At 45.2% G+C, this 15413-nt stretch overlaps 1 protein-coding gene across 3 annotated transcripts in view; it reads right to left on the bottom strand.

The window, feature by feature from the left end:
• LOC126559230 (translationally-controlled tumor protein homolog) overlaps window positions 1-15413 on the bottom strand; it is a 183694-nt gene that overhangs the window by 124643 nt on the left and 43638 nt on the right. The window lies entirely within an intron of this gene.

The raw sequence follows: 15413 nt of genomic DNA, 5'->3' as shown, positions 1-15413 counted from the left end.
ATACGATCGACCCCGTATCTAAAACTGCTACGACCAAGCGCACTGCCGTTAATAATAATACTGTTAATTGAAAACTATTCCAAAGCTTCTGTTTACGCTACAGATTAATTGCATCGCGCACGCACTGTTTGCACAACCGCACACAATCTAATTATTGTGCGACGCGTTTTTTACTCCCCCCCCCCCCCCTCCCATCCTATTGTCCCCATAAGAACTCCCTCCTCAAACCCATTCGACACTCATTAAATCGGTACGCAGGATGGCAATTTTGAATTTGCCAAATGGATTGATTCGCATCACTATGCCATCATCATTATTAGTATCGTGGTGGCCCGAATCCCGTCATTGGAAGTGGAAGGGCCTGCACGAGAGGGGGCTGGTCCGAGGTGTGTGATGAACACCATGTAGCAAAACAAAGCTCATTACTGTCTTTTGCATATAAATGAGCGTGGCCGTATTATATGCACACAATATTAGCAGCAAAGCATAGCAGGGAAAGGGAAGGGCTATGGATTCGATCGCTATCGAGATTCGCGTGGCTTGGTTTGAAACGCGTCCAACAATTAGAATCACTGCTCCGATTCCCCTCTGGTACACTGGTTCCAATCCCAGGAATCAGTGGTGTGTTTGTTCGTGCCTTTTGATCGAAGTTTGGAATAGGATTAGTTCAACCCAGCGGTGACTCTTCCACGACCCCTGCCCAACATGGATGGAATCGTTAGCTTCATGTGTGCTAAAAATTAATCGCCGGATAAGTGAGCGCTCTTCACTGGCTTTACGCTTGACCCGCATTTCCAAACACAGCCAGCCAGCCAGGCAGCCACTGGACTGGACACGGCTAGCCCCATAATCCCTGCACGTCAAAGTTCCGGCTCACTTGGTTGCCTCGCAAGATGCGGAAACGGCGCCCGAACTAGGTCAAGCTTTGAGAGGGCACAAGCCGGCCAGATAATCAACCAATGGATTGCTGCAGTCGATTCTAACCGGGGGTATTATTTTTCGTTTCATTGCAGATACGGTCACCACCGATCGGAGACGACGGTCCAGCTGCTCCAGTGCTGCTGCAACAAGGCAACCAAGGGCAAGGTAGGCTCGTTGCTCTGCGGTTAGAGAATGGTGCACCCGAGTGCAGTCGGCCGGGAGATTCATAAATAAATCCCCCATCCCTCCTTCGGTTAGCCTTCACAGCTCCCACCAGCCAATGTCTACAACAAAATAATGCCTGCCGTTGATCCCGAGTGGTAACGATGATGCATGCGTGCATTCCCGGGAAAACCCTGTCCCATACAGAACGGTCGCATCCTTGTGCATAATCCCGGGCACATCAAATCCAGGGGAATTATCGTCTCGGTTTGGCAAGTGGTGTACTTTGTTTGGAGGAAAGTTAAGGATACGCATTATTTATGCAAAACTGGTGTTCTCCACACACTCCTGGCCTGGGTCGTAGGCGCTGTGGGTTTTGTGGATGGCAATATCGGGTTGCAGGAACATTTCGTTTGATTTAATTTCGATGAAGCTAGCGACAGGCAGGGGTAGTTGTTTAAGTAGTAGCTGTGTTTGAAAGACACAATCCAGGGAATCTGGTACATGGGCAGATAATTATCATAAACCACAGCTACATGCGTTCTGAGGCATACCATTTTTTACAGAACTCGTAACAGCGAGTAATGAGTAAAGCGAGTAATGACTGGCATACCATATTCACAAAGCAAGCCCACCTGTCCAGGGGTTTTGACCATTTGCTCTTGCCAAATTAGGTCATAATAGATATGGTCAGAAATATACTGCTCAGAAGCATTAATGATTTTGGAGGTTTGGTTTGGAGGTTATCTTGATACATTCTGCATGTATTCTTGAGCTCAGAAAGAATGCATCAAAGCTAGGTGATCAGATGGTTAAATCTTAAAGTAAAACAACTCAACGATCGATGAGATCTAAAGGAATGGTTCTCTAGGTAATAATTAATCAGTTTTAGAACCCATTTTTCTATTGCAAAGTCACCTTAGCTACGCTGTTCTCCTTCAACATGTTCCCTCAAACTGCAGTGACCTGCTTCACAAACAACTATACTTAAATTACCTTCATTCTTTCCTACCAAAATCCACCAAAGATTTCTTCAATTCGTTTCAATCAAATCGAAACGGCAAAGGAATGTTTCAAAATAATTTTCAACAAGAGTGTGCCCTCGAGCCCTTACGAAAATATTCCCAATCCGAAAAAGGGGAAAAGCTAACAACCAAACCCCCTTTGCACGTAGCACATCGTCTTCCGGCAAATATTTAAGTCCAACCGGTACATTGGGTACTCCTGGGCAATTCTTGGGCTACCCTAAACCTTCCATGAATTCAGCCAACGAGGAACAATTTCTGCCATCGTAAGGACTTTTCCCCCAAAACATTCAATATTTGACCGAAATTCAACAGTGCTTCCGTGTGGTAAGCTCTTTGCATGTTTGCATTCGGCAAGGAAATAACCGTACGTTAACTTTAATTTTTACACACCACGACGACGTACCGACACGCCCTCGAAAATGGGATTTAAAAAAAAAACGATTGCACACTTGGAATTAAATTTTAATCACACACCCTGCTCGGTACGATTTATCGCCGATCGGTTCTATTAGCTCGGCACACGCTTGGCTTACGGCGTATGACTGCAAACGTGCTTACAAGGGTTTTGGAAATAGGAAAATTATCGAAATCAATTATAGCAAATCACAGTCATTTTCTGGTCCATTATGTTCTCTCACCAGCGAATGCAACGAATGAGTTCGGTGCGTTCTGTACGAAGCACCAAAAGGTCGTGCCCGGTGGACCAGCCAGGCCGGTATGAAGTGTTAAACTTGAAGGGGAAAAAAACGGGAAACGAATTTCCTGCCCGCACTAAATGAGCAACCAGACATGGGCTGTTGGGGGCAAGCGCAAGTGCAATGGATTAAATATCGTGTTCGAAACGTGTCAGAGATGGATATTTCCTTCCTGTGGGCCTGCCTATGAAGTCTCTTTTTTCCCAAGACCCAGTCGGATGAAAACCCCAGCTGGAACGTTCGATGAAAAACGGAATTGAATTTTCTCACTCCTCCAAGCTGCTTCGCTTTCCAATTCCAAGTATGTCGCCGTTCTGTGAGTATGTGTGCTTTTCCTCGATTCTCACAATACTTCCACCATACATGCGGATCGGGCAGCCATAATATACTGTGTTACGCTAAGGCTTTTATCTTATTTTCATTCATTTACTTCGCCTAATAGGATTAGCGATTTGTTACTGCCTTCATTGCCTGGTCCCATGTGGGAACGATGGATGATGCCGTTCGCTCCCTCCCATGCCCAGTGCCGATTGCCAATTGCTTAATGACGGATTTTTGTATCCAATGTCCTTGTCTTTTTTTTTTTTTGTTGTTGCTTTCCATCTCCTGCTTACCATCGCATGTGGAGAGAAGTTTAGCGAAGCGAGCGAACTGTTGGGCCGCAAATAGAAGAAAAACGATTCCGTTAGCACAGCGTCCTGGAAGCTGTCAGTAGATATGGTCCGATGAGAAGCGAATGTTTCTTGGCGTAAGTGGAGTAATGTATGATGAAGAATTTATGATGATGATTTATTTTAAGTAATGGTTTTATTTGTAAGACCAAATTAAGATATTCAAAATCGAATATCATACATTACGAATTAATAAGTAAAGTTTTATATAATTTAGTAAATATTTATTAACATTTGGCAGCTCCATATGCGATCCATAAAAAGTAGTTTTTTCATATTAAATGCATACATTTAGAGGCATTCTTGAACGACAACGAGTCTTTCGGATTTGTAAAACTAATACACTCCAGATCATCATTAAATAAACCTCAAAAAAACCTCAAATTTTCTACATTGCTGCAGGATACTTTAGAATACTCTCCCTCTTTTTGATGTCCTCAACGCCCTCCACAGTAATTGTTTGATTTTTAATCAACACACAACAAACCCATCAACACACGTACACCTCATATATACCCCGACTCGGATATCTTTAACCGAGCATGTGAAGGCAAGATGCATCCAAACCACTAATCAACCTGGTTGCTACATGTTGGTTTTGCCGGTAGACAAGCTAACGAACATTCAGTGTATGCAGCACTGTGTGTAATCATGTTATGTTTCTCCGGTACGCACCGCACATCATGCCATGGCTGATCACAATCACCAGGAAAGTGCATCCGTCCCCAGAACGTTGCAGCGTTTGAAAAAGCTGATAAAATTGTTGAAAGATATCCCCATTCCGGGATATCGTTTTGTTCGAACCTGATAAAAAGACTACATACACCTTTTTCCCTTTGTGCCGCAACAGTATCCTCGTTAGATCCGAGATTACATTTCGAACACATCTCTATCTCGTCGATAAAACCGGCTGTGTTCCTGGAGCTTACTGACTCCAACCGGTCCATCTGATGAGCGGCAAAATGTCCTATGCCGATCGATTCTTGAAAGAAGGGTTTTATAAAGGATAAAAAGAATTTTTCGAGATACAAGAAGATGACGGTGACAAGAGGACAGATATTGCTTTCTGTACAGTACCCGGTACGTTAATAATCGAATTATAATTCCATTGCAGTTTTTCAATGCTTTTATCAATGGTAGAAGAAACAAGGGTATCTAGAGCTGAGAGAGAGAGAGAGTAGTCTTGCAATTCAATCTGTTCATCCAGTTCCAGTGCCAGTTGAAATGAATCCTCCAACCGTCCAACATATTATCATCACCATCGTCAGCACAATCTTGGTAGCGTACTCAAGGACAATGCGAGTCAAGGCGAAAAGCTCCATTTTGTTTCCTGGCGATTTTTTTTTTCTTTTTCGTTTTAGATTTTACTTCCTTCAACAAAAAGAAGACATTGTCTAGTACCGGGGTAGCACTTTTACCTTTCATTGAAAGGGACTCAATTTTGCTCTCCCTGTTGCTACAAGACGCGTGGTTTTCGGTTCGGTTTCGCGCCACATTCCCATTTGACATAGTAAAACCAACCAGAGTATGTCAAGGCGCGCAACAACTGACTTCCCTACCCCTGTTTGCCGTGGCCCACCATCCAACCCATTGTCACCATTATCACTCACGGTGGAGGCTTTCCAATCTGAGCGAATATCAAAGAACGACGACACTGGGCTGAGGATCGTCGCTACCGCACAACCAAACCCTGGAAGGGCAAGCAAGGGTGAACATAATACTCTCACCCCGTGCCCGAGTACACTATCCAAATCAACTAACCTATCCATTTCGCAGCCGTTAACTTTTATTTCCCTACCGAAACGCCACCCCGCTAAAGTTTTAGCGGGTTTAAAGGAAGAAAGGGCGCGAAGCAACAATGCGCGGGGAAGAAAATCTTTTGCCATGAAATTTACATAACCGTATTCATCCCGTTTGGCCCGTGCGATTGTTCGCTTTAAAACAATAGTACCGTGGTGCAGTGGTAATTCCACTGAGAGACGGGAGACACCAGTGTGTAAGAAGCGGCGCACTATAGCACACTGAATAGCAATCGCAACCTAACTGTGCGCTTTCTCGTAGTCGTGATAGTGGTGTTGCTCTAACGCTTTAAGCTTTGGGCACACACACTGTTCGAGCAGGGAAAATAAACCCTTCTTTTGTGCCGGCTCCACTGTACAAAACGGGGATGAAAAACAGTGTTACAAAAGCGAAAAGCTCTTACGAGAAAGGAAGAAAAAAAAGCTCACTGTTCGTGGTTCATCCCTCGTTATGATAGTTGGGAAGCGAGTGTGCCGTTTGCCTACATGCAGGCGCTTTTCTGCTGTGTGTGTCTTTTGCTCGCTTTTTTACACCGGTTTTTAGCATCGCATACAGTGGGCGGGTTCGAATCCGATCCTTGATTGCCCAAATGAATGACTGGTGGGACAAGCATATGGATGGTGCTGTCTTCTTGGTGCAGTTTCCCAATCTCCTGGCAAATGGAGAACACACAGGTTTTGTCCTGGTTGAATGACGATGGCTTGGCCCTGTTGATACACCTTACTCATCTACTGCACTAGAAAGATTGGAAACATACACACACACACACACATACCTACGACAAAGTCATTCCTAACCTAGTCCAACAGAACTCAACGGAAAAAATGGAAGAATGGCAAATGTCACGACATTCGCATTATGATTGAAAGCAGCTTTCGCGAGAAAACATTCCGCACGGCTGAATGTTGGCCTACTTTTGGTGTACAGGAATTTTCCCCCACGAAAAATATTCGTACTCCAGGTTAAGGAACATGATATCGTTAATTAGAAACAACAAAAGTATGCTTGTCTTTTCAACACAACCTCTGTGAGGTCTTCTGACTGTAAGACACTCAGTTTTCCCTCCACTTATGCGCAAAGTCCTTGGAAAAGCTGATAGCTAAAGAAAGCTCCAAACAGATCACCACCCAACTCAACCCACCCGCTTTAGGAGGGGGCTAAGAAAATCTGTGAATGGGTTCCTTTTGTGTTGTTTTGCTTTAGCAGCGAGTAACAAGAACGAAACGATTTCCTGCTTAACATCTTCACCGGTGGTGCTCCTCTGCGATAGAGCAGGGAAAGCATGCGGAATGTGTAATGAATATTTATACGATCCTTCCGAAAGGCCCGCGATCCAGTCCAGGACCTCACCCGGATGGTAGTAGCTCCGTCGGCACGCGCACACCAAGAGAGCCCTCGCGGGGATGATTAAGCTGTTTTAAACTGCTTCTTCTCTCCGAGCCAGTGCTAGTGCTGCTGGCAAATGTCATGTTGGCATGTGTCGGCTACCGAGCGTTCCGTTTGTGCCCCGCGTCCGTTGGGCAAACGCAGTCAATTAAGTTTGTGCCCTAAAGTGCCGACCATTCCCGGAATCGCAATAAAACGGCATGCACGCGTTAGATTTGTAGTGCTACCGTGCCGTGTGGGATCGGCCGTCAGTGTCCTTATCGTCATCATCGTTGTAGTGGGCATTATGACCCCGTGGTAATGTGGTTGTCAGCGGCTGCACCGACGATCGTGAAATAGTGAACAACAAACAGGCAGATTCAACATGCAGATTACTTCGTACTTAATTGTTTTTCACTGCACCGCCGCACCGGTTGCCGGTGGAATGGGACTCTGGACGACAATTTTCCAACCCCCGCCATTTTCTCTCGCGGGAGTATTGTCCCACACAATTCACACCGGAGAAGCTGAGCACGAAAACATTCCACCCAAAACGTCCTCGGCTCGTGCTGCGGCACGGTGAGCTTCCGAAACGCACGCCAAGTAATCCGTGCTCTATTGAAGTTGTCCACGCCGTGCCGCCACGCCATGACACGCGAAAAGCGCGCGCCCGGAATACACACCGATGCCGTCCGTTTCGGTGTAGCTACGCAGCGTAAAACTGTTATCACAGCCTGCACATCTATATGATTAATTTTTATGTTCTGGCAGATGTCGCGCTCAATTTCGCTCGAACAATAGCGAATTTTGTGCCCGACCTCACAACTGGCCCCCAAAATGTCGTCCTTCCCATGGAAACGCAGCGCATCGCGAGGCTCAATCTTCGTGAAACTCACCCGGAACTCGCCTTGATCCGTCGCCTCTCGTAAAGCGCACATTGGAACGCGTTGGAAACGCGTTCTGGCCCGTCAACGCCCCCTCTCTCGTGGAACCATGTTTTCCTCCCCTTTCGGTGATAAATAATGGTTCTAGCGTTGTTTTTATTTTTTTGTGATGGTTCCTGTTTTTTTTTTTTGCTCCCCTCCCAACCGCCCACTTCAATAAAGTGTACCGTCAATGCACCACGAGTTTCCCGAGGCCTCGGGGGTTACTGATTGACTGCCGTAAAGCTAACCAACGAACCTGTCGTTTGCGGCTTGTACATCTCACGTTTATAGGAAAACCGCATAATTTATTGAGCAATAACTTGGTCGCCGTAGCGAGACCGCGGCTTCCTCGCGCACTTGTACCCCGGCACCGGCAACCCTTTTTTAGAATGACCATCAATTTTAAATTATCTCGTCCTGCTTCATCGCTCCCGTCTTCCAATCGTGGGGGTTTGATTTTCCACGCTGGCAACAAATCGTGAGTGCTGACTGAGCTTTATGCATTTTTAAAAAGATTGTAAACTACGCACACACCGGTGGGACAATTCTTTTCGCGCATAGAACACATTATAACCTATCTCTACAAAGAGCATTTGCGGGGATTCGATGATTGCTGACTGTTTGTTGGTGATTTATGTGGTGTAACAATCCTATTTAGTGTGATTTCTCTTTTTTTAAGTTGCTATAATATCACAATAATTGATAAATGTTTGCTGATACTATTAATGCTGGAGCGCCAACGATGTGCAACCGGTGTTTTGATACAACACGCAAAAAAATAGCCTATTAATTATGGGCATTTTTTCCTCCTATTTTCCTCCATTAAGCGAACAAGTGTGGTCTTTACGTCCTGGCAGTAAATCTCCACTCTCATTCCATCCATCACCTAGTATGGTTCGCGTCGAGTGAATTGCAATGGCTAACAGTGTCTCTGCTGAGCTCGTACACCACACGAATCGCACATTATAATTGAATGATTTTGCCACACTGCACACACTTCAGGTGTGGGAAACATTGGCGTGTGTCGGCAACAGGTGCTAATCCTGGTTCCACCATTTGTTGCGATGCATCGCACGGACGGGATCCAACTTTCCACATCACCGGAGGTCTACTGGTCGGCCATACATCCGCACACACACACAGACACACACGATGTCGTACACCCTTTTCAAACAGCAAACAAGCAGCATAATTATTCAATAAAGCATAATTCCCATCTCACATCACACAGACGCACACAGAGAGAGAGCGTCGCCACCACTCCGATTGAAGCGATCACTTTCGGTACAGACAACTTCCGCTCTGGTCTCATGGTTCGTGCCGTCCGGGGGCAGATCAGTCTGTGTTGGCCCAACAAACAGAAACCGTACGTGATGCGCCGCAACTTGCCCAAACATCTCCCTGCGTGTTTTTGTCTGTGTATATGTTTTTTATGTACGTGTGTTCTGAGAAGAAATTGAACATGCCTCGTCCATGACCCACCTCAATGCGTGGAACCAATGCTGAACGTGTCACATACACACACACACACACACTCTCACACGTCCCACCAATCTAAACGACCCAATGATAAGTAATATAATTCCCGGCCAGGCCGCACGAGAAGACGAGATATCGCGACGCCTTATCAGCTTTGCCTTATCAGCTGGCAGGGTTGCCTCCACAGCTATCGCGCCGGAAAAATTGTCTGCTGGCTAGTTTTTATACAAATTTAATTATTTTTTCGTTTGAAAATTTCTGGCATCTTACAATTGCTTGCTTAATTACGCTCGTTTCGTTGCGGTTTGTTGATTAAATTTACTCCCAGCAATTCCTTGTCCGCACGTCCACCGACAAGCGACAGGACACACCACTGTTGATAGTCAAATATTTGGATAAACTTTTTACTTCTGTAAATATATATTTTTTCCTTCTTTTCAACACAAAACAAAAAACCACTATGTGATGTGATGAATGTTTGATAGAATCCACCCTTTTCCCAGTGCCGGCAGCAGTTTCTGGCCGGTTCGTGCTCGGCGCAAAGAAGACGCGATTCGTTGCAACCGAAACAACCGTGCGATAACAACCGACGGGAACGAACGGGGCTAGCTACCCAAACAAACCATTACATTACATTATTAAATCGCTGCCCAACGCGACACGACGGACGAAGCGGGTACGGGTTGTTGCTTGATGACAGCACCGTTGCCGTTGTGATTCTGGCCACGCGCAAGAGATAGTGTGATAGCGGACGACCGACGACATTCGGCCCCAGTAGCAGCATCTCGTCGCAAGTTTGCCACACATTAAGGCTAGCGTTCGTTAGGGCAGAGATAGTACGCAAGATCGGCGGGATTGGCAACGGTCAAATGTGCGTTCCAAATTCGCAACTGCAGTGCCAGCGACCGTAGAAGGCGCAAGGAGAGAGTGAAAGTTGTGAGATGTGTTCTTAAATCATTCATTAGTGCAAACAAAAGAACGTTGTCTGTGACATTTGAGCATTGACTTTGGCAGTCGGAAAACTCCTACCCAAATCGTCTAGCTCGCGCTGCTCGTCGGGCTGTGATATCGAGCGAATGCGATGGGGTGTAGAATTATCGATGATAAGAGAGTGTGATAAGTAACCCTGGTATTTAGTGATAAAATCGAACAGTAAGCTCAAATCGCTTGTTTGTGAGATCGATGCGTCGTACCACCGTTTCCGGTTTTTGTTTGTGTGAAAAACGTAGTCATTAATCGAGTGAGTATTGAGATACAATTTCTAGCAGGTTCAAAGTGTCCGGATGTTTCTAGTACCGAGTTTGCGGAGCAGTTGAATTGACACACCAAAAGGCGCAATTTTAAGTAAGTTTAGTGTTTGATTCACCGTCTCATTTAATCTCCTCCCAAGTCTCATCAGAACTCCAGGATATGCATGGAAAACTATCAGTTACTAAGGCACTAAACAGCATGATGATTCACTAAAGGTGTATTTGGTTCGGGAAAAGAATCCCCCCCTAGTTTGGTTACTCTTTGTGCGAATTTGTTTGATTTGCCGGTATCTGTATGCATTGCACTTCACCCCGGGGCACCATGGGTTCTCCACTTTTACCCAACATCGTGAGAAAACTTACACGCACACACACGATAAAAGCTTTTCAGTGTAATTTCATTACGTGCGTTCTAGCCAACACCGCCAACGGTCCACAAAATGGTCGAGCTGAGAGTGGCATGGCTAAGATATTATTCATGAAGGGCTGTCGATGGGATGAAACTCGCCAGCAGGCACTCGAGCAAAATAATTGAACCACAACGCCCGAAGGCTAGAACAACCCGGCAAGCGTGTGGCGTGGCGGGCCAAAAAAAAAAGAATCACGTACACGAAGAATTCGCTTAAAACTTACCGAAGAAGCTTCTTCATCCATTTTTCTCGCGAAAAACTCAATCGATAATTCATTCTGATGAATGCTGATGTGTTTTTGCTTTTTTTTTTGTCGGCAATGGTTCTAGAAGACCCGGTGAGCACAGGAAGTGCATATACACACACACATTAGCCCGTGTACGTTCCAATCGTTGAAACACATCAGCATGAAGCAGGGGATTGATTGGATGCTGGATCGATTAAAATCATTTCATTAATGGCCGCCTGGAAAGAATCATAAAAAAGGCACGCTTCGGTATGCTTACAATCGGAACGATTTCTTGCGTCTTTATCATCCATTGCAAGTTAAGGCCACGGAGCTACGATTTATACTGTGTGTGTGTGTTGTGTTGTGCAAGATATCGCCCATTCGCTAGGACTTGTGCTCCAATCAAGCACCATAAAATTGGTACGATTGGGATTTAACGCTCCTTGGAGCCAGCAATCGGATGAGCAAAATTTATTCCAACCGAGCTTTATATGTCCACAGAAAGTTCGATTCGAATTCGGAACCGATGCTATGACTTGTGGCAAAACCTCGTGCCTGGCCTCGAAAGTCACCGTGATGGATGCTTTTCGCCGTCTATTCTAAGGCTGTCTATTTATTACGACAGAGGGACACTTTGATCAAGGACGTCGGGCAGTGATTTACTTCCAGCGCAGTGTTTCTTAAGTGGTGTCAAATTGGAATTGTTAAAGGCTTCTTGTTCGTGCTTCGTTTCGGAATTCGGAAAGCAAACATATTGCACGACCACAGCGCCTAAAGTTATGCAACTTATGCCACGCAAAATTCGTTTTTTGATGTTTTGCAGCTATTTATTACACTTTGAATCATGATTTCATGAAAAACACAGCTACAGCTATGCGTTAATAGTAATCAATTCCATCCCCCCCCCCCCCCCCTCTTCCCATAGTTGAGTACCACTGCCCCAAAACCCGAGTAGGAAAAGAAAGAGCATTTGTTTTCCGTACGCTACACCTTAAGACACAGTTTACCTGCGAGCGAAAAAATGAGGTCACGCATTAAAAATATAGCGGTCTAATGCGAAGAAAGGGAAACAAAACAAAACATAAAAACGCACACCAAACAGTCCCTCAAATTAGTGTCATCAATTTCATCGTGGCGGCTATTAATCGTTTGGAAAACGGTGTTTGCTTTCTTGTCTTCTGGCACGAGAAAGGACATACACCGTCGCTGGTGCCGGTCGAAAGCCTTAGCAGCGATACCTTTTGATGGTTCTGCTTGCTTTGGAGCTTTGTCGGCATCGAGGTAGAGATAGGAGCCATTATTCCATAGGGTTGGATAATAACAACTACACCTTAGCTTTACGCCACAAGCCTCCAACATTCTACACGACAGACAGGATATACAGAGGCAGTACTGGCCTTTCTTTCCACTACCGTATAAGGAAACGTCTGTCACGAGGGCAAAGTGTGAAATAAATCAAGACTTTTCATGGTTGACCCAATTCTGCCGTCTCCGCTGCAAACATCATCTTGACCGTCGTACCCGCGACCGTTTTCTCTCGCCAGGGCAAACTTTTTCTCTTTCGTTCTTGCATTTTTTTTTTTCAACCCAAACGAAAAACAGAAATAAACCATTAAAGTGTACCAAAGCGAACGAGACAGATGGTGAAGCTGGGCAAGCGAACTCAATCCCAGGCCAAGTTGCACTTTTGCACACCTGATCCCAGCACCAGCGGTAACAGTTCGGTTGTCACCCACGGTATTTGATCAGGGATAAACCAACCTTGGTGGTGGCCTTGGCACTCGTTGGCAACCGGGCTCAGGGATTGTGATAATAAAGGTAAAATGGAAGCACAAAGCCAACCAACCAACCTACACTCTCGATGTACCGCTCGGAGAGAGGCAGCAAAAAGAAAAGCGAAGCTGGAACGCATTTCTTCTAGTAGATGCTCCCTGTCCTATCCAACCCTGGGACTTGCAGCATCATGCAGTCATGGTAGCTAAAGGTCCTCGCGGATACCAGTGCAGTGTCTTTGGCTGCAACTTTGTTTATCTTTTTACCTTTTTACCTGTGAAGATAAACATCCCTAATGGTGCTCTAAAGCAATGGAGAAGAAAAGAAAAACGAAGGCACAGTCAACCATCCAGCTTGTACTGCTTCCGGTGTGATTTTTCTTTTGTTTTGTTTAACCTTCTTTTAAATAATTCGTACAACTTATTCTGCGAAGTCCGGGTCCACCGGCGTGCTTCAACGGAATGGGATTTGCTTTAGATTGCATATAATTTTACAACCTGCAAAACGGAACCTGCAGTGCAACAATCGCACCAGCGGTACAAACGAAATGCACACTTGAGAAAATTGTGCACGAGGAAATCACGAGAAGACAGTACCGAAGAAAACAGAGCAAAAATATTAATGCTTTGCTCAGGAGACCTCGAGCTGGGACATTTGTTTTACCAATTTATCTTGCCATTAAGCTGCTTTAAGTAATGAAAATATTGCACTCATAATATTCAACGCTAGCCTTTTGCTATGTTATATTGTTATAACTTTTAATCCTTGACCAAAGAGAATTAATCAGACTTTTACTTTGGATTGCATAAATTCTGGCTTCTACAAAAAAAAAGCTAATGGCGTCACCCTAAATGTATGCAATATGTATCTTGTTAACTTCAAATGTATTCCAACTAAAGCAGAACAAGAACAACCTGTTATCAATCCCATTAACAATAAATGTGTAACCCTTTCTTTAATGCGTACCCAGTTCCCAACCCTGATCCCCTCGCCAGCCAGACAGACTTCAATCATTTTCATTTGAAGCTGAATCTGACAGATCGGTTTCCGTGCCGTATCGTGTCGTGGTGCTTCATGCTCCAGAACACGGTCCCACCGGGACAGATGTTCTGCAGCACTTAAACAACCCACTTAACCCACAGTGGACGTCCCAAAATTTACTTCACAGTCTCTTAACATCCATCTCTCTTAATACACTCACACACCCACGGACGTGTAGCTAAAGAGGATGTGTCTCTCAGGCACACCGAGGGAAAGTAAAGGGAAGCTTCAACAGTGCAAAGTTACCAGCCAATTTTGAAGGGGTTCACCGTCGGAAGTACCCTTTTCTTAGCATCTCTGTGTGTTTGTGTGTGTGTATCCCCCAAAATGAGCTTTGCCGTGCACAAAATCCCATTTGCGCACACAATTGCTCCCGAAAGTCGGTGCGGAGAATATTGGGAAGTCGCAAACTCCCCCCCCCCCCCCCTCAAAACACTTTGTGCCGCAGAACATAAGACACAGAACCCAGAGACAAAACTTGAATGTTGTGTGCGGATGGCAAAAGAGAGCGAAAAAAAAACCTGTCGAGTAAGCAGCGAGGAAGACGAAGAAGCAAAAAAAAAAATTACACGAAGCAGAAGAAACAAAACAAAAAGGCGACAAGAAAAATCCAATTCAAATTTTCCAAAGCCTGGGCTCACCGTTCCGGAACATGAATACTGAAATAGCGCACACCCCGGGTTGTCTCTAACCGAGAATCGCTAACGGATTCGGATACTACCACTACCACTACGACAGCCAGGAGTAGCGCCACCCGGTAACAGCCCGGTTTGGTGTTCCCCTGCTCGCTACCATCTTTCCCCGATCGTTCGACTTCTTTTTCGCTAACGGTGGCGAAACAAACGAACGACTTAACACTCAATCGAGAGCAGCACTTTGCGATGGAGTGGAAATGTGTTTAATTAAATCTCCAACTTCTTTCCAGTTGATTTGATATTCAAATTTCGAAAATCCATTTCGAACAACCATTTGCTCCGGTGTTGTCGGGACCCGCGCCTCTACTACACACATTACTCAAACCTTGATCCTTAAACGGATAGACGAAGCTGGCTGGCTGGCTGGCTGATACTGGCTCCATATTCCGCTTTCCGTCTGTCCCAATCGCGCGAGTTAAATGACAAAACGTGCGCGCTTCTTTTTTTCTGCGGAAGGAACATTTCCATAGAAGTGCTTCTTCGATTCATCTCACTTCAAGAGCATAAAAAACCCACTCATCCACCAACCAACACACACACACACACCCACTTCAAAAGGTTGCGGTCCTATCGTCCTCTTGTCCGCCCTGTTGCTTGCACATAATGAACATTTTACTTTGCTGCTGCTGCTGCTGCTGGTGCTGGTGGTTCGACTGGTCCGGGGGTGTTTTTGACTTTTTACACTCCCATTATTCCACACCTTTGGGGCACTCTTGCTTTCAATTTTCACACTGTCTTTAAGATTGGCACCGAGACAGACAGACTTTCATTAGGGGAGGAAGCAAAATTTAGATCCGGACACATTCCTTCCTGTTCTGACAGTGTCTTCTTTTTTGTAGTTGTATTGTTACCAATGGAAGAAGTGACATTGCTTACAGCTCACATAGTCCTATTTCACACTTTCATTGCAATTGCTTTTTTCTGCAAATTTAACAGGCATCTGCCAGTGATCATGTTTTTCATCAACT

The sequence above is a fragment of the Anopheles maculipalpis genome, chromosome 2RL (assembly GCF_943734695.1).
Source record: "Anopheles maculipalpis chromosome 2RL, idAnoMacuDA_375_x, whole genome shotgun sequence".
Classification (NCBI taxonomy): domain Eukaryota; kingdom Metazoa; phylum Arthropoda; class Insecta; order Diptera; family Culicidae; genus Anopheles; species Anopheles maculipalpis.
Note: the sequence above shows the minus strand (reverse complement) of the source record. Positions and strands in the feature narration are given on the sequence as shown.